This window comes from Saccopteryx leptura, chromosome 8 (genome assembly GCF_036850995.1).
Source record: "Saccopteryx leptura isolate mSacLep1 chromosome 8, mSacLep1_pri_phased_curated, whole genome shotgun sequence".
NCBI classification, from domain to species: Eukaryota; Metazoa; Chordata; class Mammalia; order Chiroptera; family Emballonuridae; genus Saccopteryx; species Saccopteryx leptura.
In genome coordinates this window covers 91126362-91142878 of record NC_089510.1, presented here as the reverse complement: position 1 = coordinate 91142878, position 16517 = coordinate 91126362, and the positions used below count along the sequence as shown (strand labels likewise).

At 34.5% G+C, this 16517-nt stretch overlaps 1 pseudogene; it reads right to left on the bottom strand.

Annotated features, from left to right (window-relative positions):
- Positions 1-9195: 9195 nt before the first annotated feature.
- On the bottom strand, positions 9196-10330 carry LOC136379567 (ubiquitin carboxyl-terminal hydrolase 8 pseudogene; annotated as a pseudogene).
- Between the last annotated feature and the right edge of the window lie 6187 nt (positions 10331-16517).

Genomic DNA, 16517 nt, shown 5'->3' with positions numbered 1-16517 from the left:
GAGGATGGCTCCATGGCCTCCACCTCAGGCACTAGAATGGTTCCGGTCACATCAGAGCAATGGCCCAGATGGGCAGAGATTTGCCCCCTGATAGGCATGCCAGGTGGATCCTGGTCGGTTGCATGTGAGAGTCTGTCTGTCTGCATCCCTGCTTCTCACTTCAGTAAAATACAAAAAGAAAAAAATAAACAATAGGTCAGATGCCAGCATGGCCCTAGGTGGGCAGAACATTGGCCCCTGATGGGGGGTGCTAGGTGAATCCTGGTTGGGCACATGGGGAGTCTGTTTCTCTATTTCCCCTCCTTTCATTTGGAAAATAAGAAAATAAAGAAAAAGAAAAAGAAAGTCACAATTTATGGGGCACATAAAAGATAAAAATATTATCAATTTGTAATTTCTAGTTTTACTATTGGCTGTCACAGTTTATACCAATGCAAGTACTTGATAGTGTTTGGAATTTTTAAAATGGATACATAAAATTTATTTATGTTCCTAAATTTATACTTTATTTAAACAACACTCAAATTTGTATAGGTAAAAAGTGTTCATAGTTCATTTTAGAGATTTAAAACTGAAAGACAGCACATAATTTAGCTCACAATTCGTCTCCATTGCTTTATGAACTTAAAGTTTAGTAATGACTGCCAGTACAATAAATATGTAGATTGATGAAAATTTCTTATGCAATATTTTGAAATATTAAGTCTAAAATGAAGTTAACATAATTGGTAAAATTTCTGTTTTTTTCAAACTGTTTCTTATGTGCTCCACTGAATTTTTAGAAAGTGCGTTTTAATGTGCATGGTAGTGTATATATGAGAGACACAGAGGCAGGCAGTAAATGTATTATGTGTGTTCCTTAAGGTGTGAAGTTAAGTGGTTTACTTGGGCTCTCTCTTATTTGTTCATATAGGCCTGAAGTGATATGAACTTTCCTCTTATTATTACTTTTGCTGCATCCCAGAGATTCTGATATGTTGTATTGTCATTTTAATTTTTCTGTATATATCTTTTGATCTCTGCGCTTATTTCTTCTTTGACCCTCTGAGTTTTTAAAAGTATGTTGTTTAGTTTCCACATATTTGTGGGGTTTTTTTACCTCTTTTTTTTTTTTTACAGGGACAGAGAGAGAGTCAGAGAGAGGGATAGATAAGGACAGACAGACAGGAATGGAGAGAGATGAGAAGCATCAATCATCAGTTTTTTGTTGTGACACCTTAGTTGTTCATTGATTGCTTTCTCACATGTGCCCTGACCGCAGGCCTTCAGCAGATCGAGTAACCCCTTACTTGAGCCAGCAACCCTGGTTCCAAGTTGTGAGCCTTGCTCAAACCAGATGAGCCTGCGCTCAAGCTGACGACCTCAGGGTCTTGAATATGGGTCCTCTGCATCCCAGTCCGATGCTCTATCCACTGCGCCACCACCTGGTCAGTTGAATTCTGGTTTCAAGGCTTTATGATCAGAAAATATGCTTGGTACAATTTCATTCTTTCTGAATTTGCTGATGTTATTTTTGTGGCCCACATATGGTCAATTTTTTGAGAATGTCATATACACTAGAGAAAAATGTATCCTCTGTCACTTTGGGATAAAATATCCTGTAGATGTCTATCATGTCCAATTGCTCTAGTGTTTCATTTAAGGCCAATATTTTTTTATTGATTTTCTGTCTGCATGAATAATCTAGAAACATCAGCGGTATATTGAGGTCTCCAAGTATGGTTGTATTTTTGTCAGTTTTTGTTTTTAGGTCAATCAGTAGCTGTCTTATATATTTAGAAAAAGAAGAACAAAGACAATGCAAAACCAGCCAAAGAAAGGAAATAATAAAAATCAGAGCAGACATAAATGAAATAGAGAACAGAAAAACTATAGAAAATATTAATAAAACAAGGAGCTGGTTCTTTTAAAAGATCAACAAAATTGACAAACCCTTGGCAAGACTCACCAAGGGAAAAAGAGAAAGAACTCATATAAACAAAATCCAAAATGAAAGAGGAGAAACCACCACAGACATCATAGATATACAAAAAATTATTGTAGAATACTATGAAAAACTATATGCCACCAAATTCAACAATCTAGAAAAAATGGATAAATTCCTAGAAAAATACAACCTTTCTAGACTGAGTCATGAAGAAGCAGAAAGCCTAACCAGACTTATTATCAGGGAGGGAATAGAAAAAAACTATTAAAAACCTCCCCAAAATAAAAGTCTGGCCCAGATGGCTATACTAGTGAACTCTATCAAATATTCAAAGAAGACTTGGCTTTTCTTCTACTCAAAGTCTTCCAAAAAATTGAAGAAGAAGCAATACTTCCAAACACATTTTATGAGGCCAACATAACCCTCATGCTAAAACCTGGCAAGGACGGCAAAAAAAACAACAAAAAAAACAATATGTCTAATAAATACAGATGCTAAAATGCTAAATAAAATACTAACAAATTGAATACAACAATATATTAAAAAATAATACATCATGATCAAGTGGGATTCATCCCAGAATCTCAAGGATGGTTCAATATACGTAAAACGGTTAACGTAATACACCATATCAACAAAACAAAGAACAAAAACCACATGATCTTATCAATAGATGCAGAAAAGGCTTTCAATAAAATACAACACAATTTTATGTTTAAGACTCTCAACAAAATGGGTATAGAAGGAAAATATCTCAACATGATAAAGGCCATATATGATAAACCATCAGCTAACATCATATTAAATGGCATAAAACTGAGGAATTTCCCTTTTAAATCAGGAACAAGATAGGATTGTCCACTCTCTCCACTCTTATTTAACGTGGTGCAAGAAGTTCTAGCCCAAGCAATCGGAAAAGATAAAGAAATAAAAGGCATTCATATTGGAAAAGAAGAAGTAAAGGTTTTATTTTTGTAGATGATATGATCCTATACATCGAAAACTCCAAAGACTCCACAAAAAGATTACTAGAAACAATAAACCAATACAGTAAGGTCGCAGGATACAAAATTATTATACCAAAGTCCATAGCCTTTCTATGTGCAAAAAATGAAACATTAGTAAACAAACTCAAAAAAATAATTCCCTTCACGATTGCAACAATAAAAATAAAATACCTAGGAATAAACATAACAAACAATGTAAAGGACATATATAACAAAAACTACAAACCATTGTTAAGGGAAATTAAAAAAGATACAATGAAATGAAAAAATATTTCTTGTTCTTGGATAGGAAGAATAAATATAATCAAAATGACCATATTACCAAGGCAATATACAAATTCAATGCAATTCCCATCAAAATTCCAATGTCATTTTTTAAAGAAATGGAACAAAAAAATCATCAGATTTATTTTTTTATAAAAACACCTGAATAGCCAAAGCAATTCTAAGGAAAAAGAACAAAGCTGAGGGCATTACAATACCTGACTTCAAATTATATTATAGAGCCACGACAATCAAAACAGCATGGTATTTGCAGAAAAATAGACACTCAGACCAATGGAACCAAATAGAAAGTCCAGAAATAAAACCACAAATATATGGTCAAATAATTTTTGATAAAGGGGCCAACAACACACAATGGAGATAAGAAAGCCTTTTCAACAAATGGTGTTGGGAAAACTGGAAAGCCACATGCAAAAGAATGAAACTCAACTACAGTTTGTCCCCTCGTACTAAAATTAATTCAAAACAGATCAAAGATCTGAAATAGATATAAGACCTGAAAAATAAATTACATAGAAGAAAACATAGGTACTAAACTCATGGACCTTGGTTTTAAAGAGCATTTTATGAATTTGACCCCAAAGGCAAGGGAAGTGAAGGCAAAGCTAAATGAATGGGACTACATCAAACTAAGAAGTTTTTTCTAAGCAAAAGAAACTGACAACAAAATAAACAGACAGCCAACTAAATGAGAATTGATATTTTCAAACAACAGCTCAGATAAGGGCCTAATATCCAAAATATACAAAGAACTCATAAAACTCAACAACATACAAACAAACAATCTAATAAAAAAAATGGTAAGAGGACATGAACAGACACTCCTCCCAGGAAGAAATAGAAATGGCAACAGATATATAAAAAGATGCTCATCTTCCTTAGCAATTAGAGAAATGCAAATCAAAACTACAATGAGATACCACCTCACACCTGTTAGATTAGCTATTATCAACAAGTCAGGTAATAATAAGTGTTGGAGAGGCTGTGGAGAAAAAGAAACCCTCACTGTTGGTTGGGAATGTAAAGTAGTACAACAATTATGGAAGAAAGTATGGTTGTTCCTCAAAAAACTGAAAATGGAGCTACCATATGACCCAACAATTCCTCTACTGGGTATATACCCCTAAAACTCACAGACATTGATACGTAAAGACACATGTAGCCCCATGTTCATTGCAGCATTGTTCACAGTGGCAAGACATGGAAACAACAAAAAGCCCTTCAATAGATGACTGGATAAAGTATTCCATATGTACTATGGAATACTACTCAGCCATAAGAAATGATGACATCAGATCATTTATAACAAAATGGATGGATCTTGATAACATTATACGGAGTGAAATCAGAAAAAACTTAAAACTCTGTAATTCCATACATAGGTGGGACATAAAAATGAGACTAAGAGACATAGACAAGGATATGGTGGTTATGGGGAGGGGGAGAGAAAGGGAGATGGGAAGGGGGAAGGGAAAGGCACAAAGAAAACCAGATAGAAGGTGACGGAGGAAAATCTTACTTTGGGTGATGGGTATGCAACATAATTGAATGACAAGATAACCTGGAGGTGTTTTTTTGGAACATATGTACCCCAATTTATTGGTGTCACCCTATTAAAATTAATAAAAATTTATAAAAAAATATATTACATGTGAAGTAAGACCTATATGTTTTTCTCCATATGTAAGTCATAGAAACTCTGCAACTGTGTTCAGAATTGTGGCTCAGACACTGGAATATTAGAGCTTTAGATAATTTACAATTAAAAAACCAAGAAATAGATGGTTATGATTCATGTTTCTGACAGTGATTTATATTTATATTATGTCAAATGATTTATCTGTTTTTCTTGGAATCATCACTCAACATTCCAAGTCACTAGCTACCCATTAATATCATCTTAAAGTCCTTTACACCTCAAGCTGATTAGTTTGTGCCTTTGGAATAAGAGACTGTTTTTTCCTGAATGGTCTATTTTACCTGTTATTCTATAACTAACATTTCAAGGATAATTAACTTAATATTCAAATTCATATATCTTAATACAAACATTTATTTTTTACTTCAAACAATATTTTGTCTATATAACAAAATAAAGTTATTTCTTTCTGACAGAATTGAAAGCTCTATGGATAAAATTAAAATTTTATTGATATCTGAAAAGCTAGTTTAGTAAACATCTTTAAGCCCAAAATATTTTTAAACTCTTTTGTTAAACTCAAAATTAATACTTTCCTTTAAAAATTTCTCTGAGATTTTATTTTTCAAAGGCAGAGAGAGAGTCAGAGAGAGGGATAGACAGGAACAGACAGGAACGGAGAGATAAGAAGCATCAGTCATTAGTTTTTCATTGCGTGTTGTGACACCTTAGTTGTTCATTGATTGCTTTCTCATATGTGCTTTGACCGCGGACTATCAGCAGACTGAATGACACTTGCTCAAGCCAGCAACCTTGGGTCCAAGCTGGTGAGCTTTGCTCAAACCAGATGAGCCTGCGCTCAAGCTGGCGACCTCAAGGTCTCAAACCTGGGTCCTCTGCATCCCAGTCCCATGCTCTATCCACTGCGCCACCACCTGGTCAGGCTCTCTGGGAAATATTTAACCTTAAAGCTTAAAGATTAAAACAACCAAATATAACAAATTTACTTCCTAGGAAATACATCATCCTAAAAATAAAGCAGCATCATTAAACACTGCTAAAAGAAACCTCCCCATATAAATGACAGAAGGTTGTATCATTCTCTGAATGTGCAAGTGGTCTGTGATCATAAACATGTCATTATAAGCATCTGCACAAAGTTTTCAGGTTCATGCCATGATTTCTACATTTTGGATAATTTACCATAGTGCCATTTGTTTAAAAAACATAGTTGCCAACATATATGGATGATCAAGAAAAAAAAAATCATTTTTTTGTCTTATGTAAATGCTTTTGATGACACATGCATGTGAATTCTGCTTAGATCACTAGCTTTTAAGACAAAATAACATTGTAAAAATGGCATAACTATGAAAATAAATATAATTTCAATCAAAGCAATGACTCTTAACAAAATCTTTACCAATTATCAGTTGTTTTGTTCAGTTCAAGAATATATATTTGGTTAATTTGTATATAAGTACAACTGTTGTCCCTTAGCACTTACTAAGGATTATATTATTAATGATCAACATTGGAAATAAAACATAACTTACCAAATTTTTTATATATCACAATCCTTTGAAAATAAAACCTTTAATTGTAACTCATAGAAATTCTGGCTATAAGAGATTTGAAGATACTTAGTCCAATTTCTTTTTTTTTATTGTTAGAAAATTGTTATTTAGAATAAACAAATATTTTTAGAACAAATATTTAGAAAAAAATTTCTTCTGACAGAGACAGCTGTATTAGTCAGGGTTTTCCAGAGAAGCAAAACTATAGGAAATATTTATGTATGTATATTGTTATTTATTTTGAGAAATTGGCTCACATGATTGCAGAGGTGCAAGTCCAAAATCTGCAGGATAGGCTTGTAGGCTGGAGATCCAGAGAAGAATCACAGCCCCAGTTCAATGGCAGTTTGATGACAGAATTTATTCTTGCTCAAGAAAGGTCACTCTTTGTTCCACTTATTCCTTGAACTAAGTAGATGAGGCTCAACCACATTATGAGGCTAACCAGCTTTTCTCAAAGTCCAATAATTTAAATGTTAATCTCAAATTTAAAAAAATACCTTTATAGAAATCCTAGAATAATGTTTGACTAAATATCTGGGCACTGAGTCCCAGCCAACTTGACACAAAAATAAACTATCATGCTAGTGTATATGTTTTGTCTTCATTGTTCTAGTAACAATAACCAGGGAATTCTTTGGGTATCTCCACAAGTATTTGTTACAAACTGCCTTCCTTATAATGAATCCAGCATGAAATTGCCATTACAAGTGTATTTAAAAATAATGTAATAATTAATGCTTCTTTTATCAACTGAACTAACATAACTACTAAGTTAAAAAAAAACAGTTTAAGAATGTTGTATACCATTATGGAGAAACTATGGTGGTTCCTCAAAAAATTAAGAACAGAACTACCATATGACCCAGCAATCTCTCTACTGGGTATATACCCCCATAACTCAAAAACATGGGTACATAAAGATACATGCACCCCCATGTTCATCGCAGCATTGTTCATGGTGGTCAAGACATAGAATTAACCAAAATGCCCTTCAATAGAGGATTGGATAAATAAGATGTGATATATATATATATATATTATGGAATACTACTCAGCCATAAGAAATGATGACATCGGATCATATACAACAACATGGATGGACCTTGAGAACATTATACTGAGTGAAATATGTAAATCAGTAAAAACTAAGAACTGTATGATTTCATACATAGGTGGCACACAAAATTGAGACTCATGGACAGAGATAAAAGTGCAGTGGTTACCAGGGGGAGGGGAAAGGAGGAGAGAAAAGTTGTTGGGGAGAGGGGAGAGGCATAAAGAGGAACACATATAGGGTGATGGAAGATAATTTGACTTTGGTTGATGATTATATGGCCTAATCGACTGTCCAAATGATGTGGAAATGTTTTCTCAAAATCTATGTACTCTAGATGACCAATGTCACTCTATTAAATTTAATTGTCTAAAAAATGTTTTATAAGTATGAAATATTAAGTTGAACAAGGTGTCTCTTGCTCTGCTATAGACATCCCCTACCTGACAGGGCACACAGGAAAAAACAATCAATGAACAACTAAGGTGCCACAACAAAGAATTGAAGCTTCTCATCTCTCTCCTTTCTATCAGTGCTTATCTGTCCCTCTCTCTGACTCTCTCTCTGTGTCTGTCAAAAAAAAAAAAAAAAAATAAATAAATAAATAGCTTACATTAAGATAAAATTACATGCTGTAGTAAACACAATCATTTATGTTCGCCAACCTGATCTTCCCAAAAGTCTGATAGATTTAGGGCATTTCTTAGTTTTAATGGCATTAAGATAATCAAACTGGCTCAGTTCCATTTTCAAGCAGAAGCATGAAGGTTACGACATGTCTTAGTTTAGGAACTGGCAGTTGCCCAATCCTGTTAAAGTAAAATGTGGCTGGAAAAGGAGGGGAAATGGCCTCATTTGGTAGAAATTCAGGGGGCCAAGTTCAGTTTATACAGTATTTTCTAAATGTACTTGCATAGGAAAGCCACTAGTATAGCAAGTCACCACAAATTTAAAGGTTAAATCAACCCAAATCTATTATCTCAAAGGCTTTGCGGGTCTGGAGTCTGGGCCCAGTCTAGCTGCTTTATTTGCTTAAGGTCTCATAAGATTGCAATAAAGGTCTAGTGTATCTAGATGCTGGACTGAGAAGGAATCTGTTTTCATGCTCACTCTGGTTTTTGGATACATTCATATCTTCGCAGTTGTAGGATTGAGTGTCTGAAATGCAGGCTGGCTGGAGGTTGGATGTCATTCTTAGCTGCTAGAGGCTGCTCCCAGTTCCTAGTGACAGCTGCAATTCCTAGTCATGCTGACTTTCCCAGCATGTCATTTTCTCCACCAAATCAGGAGGGAGAGTCTCTAGGGTTAGCCTGCTAGCAAGATAGAGTTTTATTTAAAGTGACATAACCTCAGGGGTAACATCCATCACTTACCTTTGCCAAATTCAATTGATTAGATTCCAACCACAGGTCCTATCCACACCCAGGGGGAGAGTATTACTGAAAAGCATGAAGTTCAGTTGGCTGGGATCATGGCATAGGTGCAGAGGGACCTTAGAGCCTGTTGGCCATTGTTGGGAGAGGCAGGTTTTATTATTCCCAGATAAAGACAGAAGTGAAAGTGTCTGTCAAGTCTTAGCAAATGATGACACTAAGATTTAAAAATAATTCATTCTATTCCCAGAATAAAATTTCAATGCGGTGAAAAGTTGCTATCTTGCTCTTTTTTTTTTTTCTTTTTGGCTCTATGACTTCTACTCCACATCATATTATAATATCATGATCATCAAATTTAAACCACCGCTGTCTTGATGCATTTTTACAATAGGTGGTTAGTGGCCTCCATCCAGCCCACCGTAGTGATTTGAAACAGAAAACAAGTTGTATTTCTTCAAATTGTTCTTTGGACCAATAACATACTGCGACAAGTCCAGATTTTCTAAGGGAAAGTCCACAGATGTCTATAATTTTTGCTTCCACCGGCCATCATATGAAAAATGTTTCAGATGCACTAAAAGCACAGGTGGCAACTTTCAGATTTCTCTTTTTCAGAGAATCCCTTCAAGCTCTGCAATGACTGAAGTAAAACCTGTTATTATCTGTGAGTTTTTCTTCTTTGGAAAATAACCTAAGGCAATCCTGTAATACATGTACATTTACTTGTGGATGCTAGTGGGATAGACAAGTATATGAAGGCCTCAAAGGTCCTTGACTTTTTGTGACAGGTGAGGCACTGTACTGTGGATTTGAATTGACCTTGAAAGAAGGGAACAATAATAGATTCATTGAGCTGCTTGTGTTTCTGCCAAGCATGTTCTGCCGCTTTAAAGTCAACAAGATGATCATTATTTTCTTCTTTATATCGCTTCCGATTATCAGCTTTATTTAGATCTTCGTGGAGACCATCCATTAGAAACAGAAGCAGTTCTTGCGAATCTTGCTGGCTGTATCCTGCAAACTGTTCATTGATCTTCGCAATGGTGGTTTTAAAGTCTTTTGGACTGATATACCTATACTGTACTATCCACAGTGCTTTCATGATTATGCCAAATTCTTCCGCCACTTCACCTTTATGCCCCAAAGATTTGACCTGTTAATATCTTCCTGGTGAAAGTTTTGGTTAAAATAATCAGCCAAATGTGGAGCATTACAGAGGCACTGCAGTATCGAGTTCATGTAACAAGTGTTTCCTAAGTTCCAAAGTCCGGTGAGAGCTGGTCCAGATCCTCCAAACACAGGATTGAGGTTCCGAATCTGAAGCAGGAAGTCTTGTGATCTCAACTTTTGGGTAGCACGTTGGCTTGTTTTCCCAATTAACTGCTGGAGGTAGCGTTGGCTTCCTCTTCTCTTCCTCTTGAGTGACCTGGGTTATATCTGGGGAAGAGTAGGAACGCTTCATGAGTCAGCTGAGTCATGGCTCCTGTCCCCACACCAGCTTCAGACTTGGCTTCCACCCAGTGATCACCATTGCATCTCGTTGGCTGATAAATTGTTTCAGATGCTTGCACCTGATACCTGCTTCTGAAATTTAACATACAGAGAGGCATAATATGGGAAACAGGCCACCAGGACACTGTCTGGGAAGAGAGGTCCTAAGGCAAGCAGAAAATAATGCAATATAAAGCAGAAAAAAAAACTACTGAAGAACAGAGAAAATGATATGATTAAAATGAAGAAAAGTGGGGAAAAAAGGTGCCTCTCCTCCTTATATTCTGCATGTTACATCTTGGATTTTTAAAATGCACACATGGCTATGAATACAAAATTGTAGGGAGAAATTAGTACTCTGAAGGCTGCATATTTTAAGAATGTAATCAAGCTGCTGTCTATTCTTCCCCTTTGGGCAGAATGACAGGTGATCTGGGATGGATGGTGAGCAAGGATGTAACAAAAAAGATTCAGGTGGAAGGGCAAGAGGCCCAAACCAATCATAAATATGAAAGGACCAGAAATTGAGGAATAGTTCTGACCTATACTGAAACCAGGAACTATAGAGATAGCACTAGAGAAAGAGTTAAGCAATAAGGTTTTTGGAGTGTTAACCTAGGAAAAAACCTCAGTTGTTCTTGAGGATAATTGCTTCTGTTCGATAAGTTGGCAGCATGTACCAGAGGTATGACAGACTGACAGACAGAAGATCTGTATCCAACAGCATCAGGGAATCCTAAATGTCCTTTGCTTTAATAGTTCTACGTGAGGCTACACATTTACTCATTAGATAATATGAGTAAATAAGAGACAAAAATAACTGCTTTCATGGGATTTCTATTTCATTCAGTGAATTCAAACACTGGCATAGTAAGTATGTATATTATGTGGTTAGAGGCAATAAGTCTCATAGAAAACAAGTAACAAGAAAGAGAGTCAGAAAGTATTCATTATTAGAAAGTGATACTTAAAAAAGTTCTTGAAGTAAAGATATAAGCTACACCAAGGGTCGGGAACCTTTTTGGCAGAGAGCCATGAATGCCACAAAATTTAAAATGTAATTTCGTGAGAGCCATACAATGACCCATGTACATTAAGCATTATCCAATAAAAATTTGGTGTTGTCCCAGAGGACAGCTGTGATTGGCTCCAGCCACCTGCAACCATGAACATGAGCGGTAGGAAATGAATGGATTGTAATACATGAGAATGTTTTATATTTTTAACATTATTATTTTTATTAAAGATTTGTCTGCAAGCCAGATGCAGCCATCAAAAGAGTCACATCTGGCTCATGAGCCATAGGTCCCCGACCCCTGAGCTACACTGTCAGATGGGTCCTACCTGCTGTGTCTGAGGGATCTCAAAGGGGCAAGTGCACCTGGAATGGACCGAATAAAGGGGCAAGTAGTGGTAGATGAGGGCTGAAAGTGGAAGAGGTCTGGGAGGCCTTATCAATTAAGACTTTGTAGGTCATAAACAGGGTTTGAGCATTTATCCTGAGTGAAATAATAAACCATTGGGGAATTTAGATAGACAACAAGAAGCCTGGAGATTTCATTAGCAATATCACACCTCAAGCAGGTTTCATTGTCCTCCACTGTGACTGATTTCTGTCTCTACTCTTTCTTACCTCTGAGTAATAATAATCCTATTAAACTTACAGATGTCCCCTGACCTTGTACTTGCCCTTAATTCCAGCAGCAGATAACCACTTGTATTCCTTTAACATGGTTTGGGAAATAATATACAGTGATTGACAAATACCCTTTTAACCAAGCAATATTTGATGGATGTACTTTATAATTTTATTTCTTTTTTGCAATGATGTTTTGGTATTTTAATAAAATTTTAAAAATCTTTCTTAGTCCAAAAAAAACTCTTTTGATGAATTTATAAATCACTAAAATCCAATGATAGTGATCTGCCTTACGTCAGGTTCAGGACTGAGGTTAGTGATATCTACAATTTATAAACTGATTTCACATATTTTATGTATATGTCTTTTAATTCTTTGTTACATAGAAAATAACCTCCCTTCACACTTCTGATTTCAGTGTTCTCTAAACACTTCTTTTCTCTTCCCCTTATTATTACTCTCTCAGGTAGAGCCAATTATCTGGTTGCTCGGTAAAAGCCCTTATTAACACATTTTTCTACTTGACTGAGCTGAGCTAATCTACCAAAAGATATAAGCACTGAGAATTTTGTCTCTTCTTCTATCTCCATTTCAAACCAGTGTAAGACAGAGAATAGAATGAAAGAAAGTATTTGCTCTGCAAACTTAAACTCTTTCTCAGTTGGGCCCTCCCAGGCCTGGACAAAAGGTCAGTCCATTTGAGTCTCATTTAAACTATATCTGTTAATGTAGCCTTGGAAAGCTGACATTTAGGCTTTTACTTGTATTTTTCTTAATTTGTTAAGTATGTTGGGAGTAATGTGAGATGTTTACTGGGCCATTCCAAATCTTAGATACTCTACACAGATTAAAATTTTCATTGGTTTTAAGATATAACAAATAAGGAACGATGTTAACTCCATGGAAATATCACTGAGAAGCCCTGACTTCTTTTTGTTTTCAGTGATGGGCTGCAATTTTCCTCACAAATATCACTCTTGTAATGTATATGCTGCTTTAAGGGGACAATGTTGCCACACATTCTAGACTTTCAAGTTTAATCCATTTTGATTGAATTAGAAGTAAGCATACAACTTATGTCTCTGTGTTAAGAAAGAAAAATGTGTAAAACTCCATCTTAAAATGTAAACAAAAGACATCAACATGTATCACTCTTTTTAATTTATGCATAGGTTTTAACTATATAATAATTCAATGAGTTCTGAGCAATATGTAACACAAAAAATTAATACTTCAATTGAGACAGAGCACTTCTGTCGCCTTAGGAAGAGTCAAGTAATTTTTACAGAATATGATCTTTCAAGAAGATGGGGTAGAACAAAGTGGGAAAAGACACAATTTAGAAAATAGCAGAGATCCACAGTTAAGTATAGTTTAAAAAGCACCCTTCCTTACAAATCACATGTTAGGTGGGAGGTCACAGTCTGAGTATTTGTCTTGCCTTTAGTGTTACTTATGAGAGCGTATGGTGCAAAGCAATGCTCTGAGATTGGAAAAATGGGTGAACAACCTAAAATATATAATGAAATAAGTTCCAAGAAATAATATGGCTCTTATTTCTGTGTTTCTCAACCAATATTTCCTTGTTGAAACATTACTCTTAAACTCAGACTTTACTTATTATTTTAGGTGGATCGACCACAGTATCTCTTTATATTATCAGTTGTCTCTCAAAGGCGGCCTAAAAAGTGAGGAAATCAATATGGGTCCTTTTTGTAAAAGACCTTCTACCCCTTTTGGAATGTTTGCCCTCCCCAAGTTTATGGAAATATAATTGATATAACCAGAGGCAGATTTAACAGTGGGTGCACCAGGCACACACCCTGGGCCCCGACTTCTGAAGGGCCCCGCAAAACTCCAACTTGACACTTTTTTCTAATGACATCAAAATTGGTTTCTTATGTGCAATTTTAACATTAATAGTACATAATATTTTTTATTTATTTAAAATATGGTTAACATGAATTTTTATTTTTCCTGTCTCTTTCTTTTTTTAAGGGGCCAAATATTTTCTTCTGTGCCCGAGGCCCCAACCGACCTTAATCCACCTCTGGATATAACATTGTCTAAGTTTAAAGTGTACAACGTGATGATTTAATACAAGCATATATTGTGAAGTGATTACTAAAAAGTTATTTAACATATTTCATCATCTCACATAATTACCATTTTTTTTGTTTGTGTGTGTGTGTGTGCCTGTGTGTTGAGAATATCTAAGAACTACCCACTTAGCAATTTGCAAGTATATGATACAATATTACTTACTATAGTCTCTATGCTATAACTTAGATCCCTGGAACTTATTCATATTAGAATCAGAAGTTTATACCTTTTGTTTAACATCTTCTGATTTCCCCCACTCCTAATTCCTGTTTCTATAATTTTGCTTTTTAGACTCTATGTGTTACTGATATTTTGCAGTACTTGTCTTTCGCTATTTGACTTTTTGTACTAATCATAATGTTGGAATGTACTAAACATAATGTTTATCATAAGGAAGAAAATATAAATTCACTCCTGAAGATGAAAAGATTATTCATACTTTCCAGACATTTCAGCTGAGTTTTTAAAGCTGGATATAATTTGATATTGTTTTTTGCTCCCCTAAGAGAGCTTACCAATCTCCAACATTTAAAAAATGATCATTTTTTCAGTAAAACAACTGTAAAGATTTTGCCTTAGGAAAACATAATGATCAAGCAGAAATCAAAATAAAACTCAAACAAAAAAAGAGCAAATTAAGTAAAATTTTAAATAATGCATTATCAAGACAAATAGTAACCATTAAGGGAAGAGTCTTCTCAATGTAGAGTATTAAGGTATGCCTTTTAGATGATGATGTTGACAATAATGTTGATGATGATGATAATAGCAGAAATTAATGGTTTCCTCTTAGTGTCAGCCTCTGAACTAATGCTTTGAATGCAACATCTCATTGTATACTCACCACAACTCTAAGATGTAGGTACCATTATTATCCTTGGTTTGCAGGTAAACTGAGACTAAGATACATTAAATAAGTAATGCCTGAGGAGGCCCAAATGAATAATGGCAGCCTTAGGGTTCAAAACTAAAACTGTATTATTCCAAAGACCTTGAACACGATTTCCATAACATGTTTCTCCATGTATGAGCCATGAATCATCTACACCAGTGTCAATAGAAAATGCAAGGTCTTTCGCCTCACACAAAACCTTCCATGTTTATGTCCAATGCTAATAATTAAAATTGACCAACCTCACAGTAAATGTTAAAGCATAACTTCAGTGCATAGTTGTTGTGTTGTTTTTTTAACAAAGATGAAAAATGAATAACGAAGAACAATTTTACTTATAAAACACATTTTTTGAAGTGGGATAGAAATAATTTGTGTCTACTTCAATGTCTATACAAATTGCCTAAATATGATGACATCAAAAAAAGATTTATTTTTTACTATATATAAAGTTTCTTTAAATGTATTATAATCCAATGAGCTTCAATTTTGCCTTTCCCTCCACACATCTAAGTAATAAAATGCATTACTGTCAGTAAAAATGGCTGACTAAAGCAGTGACTGAAAAACGGGGAAGGAAGAGGGTAAGAGTGAAAAAGAAGAGATTGGCAGAGAAAAGTTAATAAACATGATCTCCTTAGATCATTCTGTTATAACCCTAGTTTAGTTAGAATCTTTGATGTAATTTTTGTCAATAACTACTACTACTAATTTCAAGACTGAGTTATTTTGAATACAAGTAGAGAAAAATCATAGAATATATTACTGATGATATCTACACAAAAATTTACTTATAACTTAGAAAATTACATTATAATAACAGCCACAAAAATTTTAGATATTAGCTTAGATGAGAGTCTAAAATTTTTCTTGTTATTCAATGAGGGGAAAAGTATATTCTTTCAACACAAAATTGTGGTTAATACATATTACTGTATAGTCAATATTTAAGAAAAAAGACATATATAATATATAGTGTATGCTTATACAGCATATTATGTTTGATGTAAATATATAATTTATAGAAAATGATTCAATTTCTTCTGAGGTTATTTTACATTCTATCACTATGAACTCTAAATATTTTGATGCTGAAAAATAAATGATTGGTTCTATCTAGTTTAGACTGACAGATGTCCTCAAATTTAGGTGTTATATATTTGAGTTATTTATTTTGAATAAAGCCACAATGCCAAATGTTGCCACAAACTGTAAAGGAAATAGTCATATCAATTAAGATGAAAGCAATAATGATGCATATGTTATAAAGTCATAATCGTGAAAGCTGCGTCATTACTGCGGCACTTAAATTTTGTATGTTCATGAATAGATAGTTGACATGTTAACTTTTTTCCTTTTTTTGATCTATAAAAATAGTGATATGAAAGAAAAAATCACTGCTTTTTGTCATCAGATTTCAAAATTTTTTTAGTTAAAAAGATAACATTGCAAATGGAGCGCAAGGTTATCACAATACAGTGTGGAAAACCATAGTTTTCTTTGTAACTTTTATACAACAATTTT